This window comes from Haliaeetus leucocephalus, unplaced genomic scaffold, assembly GCF_000737465.1.
Source record: "Haliaeetus leucocephalus isolate CR32 unplaced genomic scaffold, Haliaeetus_leucocephalus-4.0 Scaffold262, whole genome shotgun sequence".
NCBI lineage: Eukaryota > Metazoa > Chordata > Aves > Accipitriformes > Accipitridae > Haliaeetus > Haliaeetus leucocephalus.
This window is the reverse complement of record NW_010972698.1, coordinates 5,067,471-5,067,894: the sequence shown is the minus strand read 5'-3', so window position 1 is coordinate 5,067,894 and position 424 is coordinate 5,067,471. Positions and strand designations below refer to the sequence as shown.

Sequence of the window (424 nt, the reverse complement as noted above, 5' to 3'; positions counted from 1 at the left end):
TGAGGCTAGAGCTCCTGCCTCCTCAGGCAGCTGAGCATCTGCCTGCCATTTTCCTTGCCGTCTCCCAGCCTCAATCTCTTCTTCCCCATCTCCCCTTTCTTTGCCAAGCCAGCCTTTCTTCCACCCCCCAATCAATACTCTCCAGGCTGCAACCCAACGTCCATCACATTTTATACGTTCTTCCAGTCTCAGATCCACCAGGTTTCCCATCCACTCCTGTCTTCTCCCCTGCTCCAGCCCACCAGCTCTTTCCTTCCTCATTCGCACCAGGCAGCTCCTTTCTCCCACCTTCTTTCTGCCCCATGTTTTGCATTCCAGCCCCAGCCAAAACACAGCAAAGCGTCCCGGTTCTCGGTGCTGGTGCCATTCCCCCTCCCTGCTTCACGGAGACCATGACTGGAAAGGTTTCCGCCCAGTCACGGCG

General features: G+C 56.4%; 1 protein-coding gene across 3 annotated transcripts in view; it reads left to right on the top strand.

The window, feature by feature from the left end:
• LAMP2 (lysosomal-associated membrane protein 2) overlaps nucleotides 1-424 on the top strand; it is a 13,748-nt gene that overhangs the window by 194 nt on the left and 13,130 nt on the right. The gene's annotated exons all lie outside the window — the stretch shown is intronic.